Below are 226 nucleotides of genomic sequence, written 5' to 3' on the forward strand. Positions count from 1 at the left end.
TCTGCTCCAGCCTTGCAAAGACATTCACTACAGCGAAGTCTTATCCAACAGCGACCTTGACTGCTTCGTTCGAAAAAAGGCAACAGCAACCACCACACTGGTTTACATAGTGAACGATGTTTATTTCAGTCACAGCTGCGAGTTTCCTGGACTCAACATACTCACAGCTGCTCTGCCATTGGCTGACCGAGCATTATCCTGGCCTCCGATTTGGCCAGAAGGACCT

This window comes from Hippocampus comes, unplaced genomic scaffold (assembly GCF_001891065.2).
Source record: "Hippocampus comes isolate QL1 unplaced genomic scaffold, H_comes_QL1_v1.1 scaffold130, whole genome shotgun sequence".
In the NCBI taxonomy this organism is placed as follows: Eukaryota; Metazoa; Chordata; class Actinopteri; order Syngnathiformes; family Syngnathidae; genus Hippocampus; species Hippocampus comes.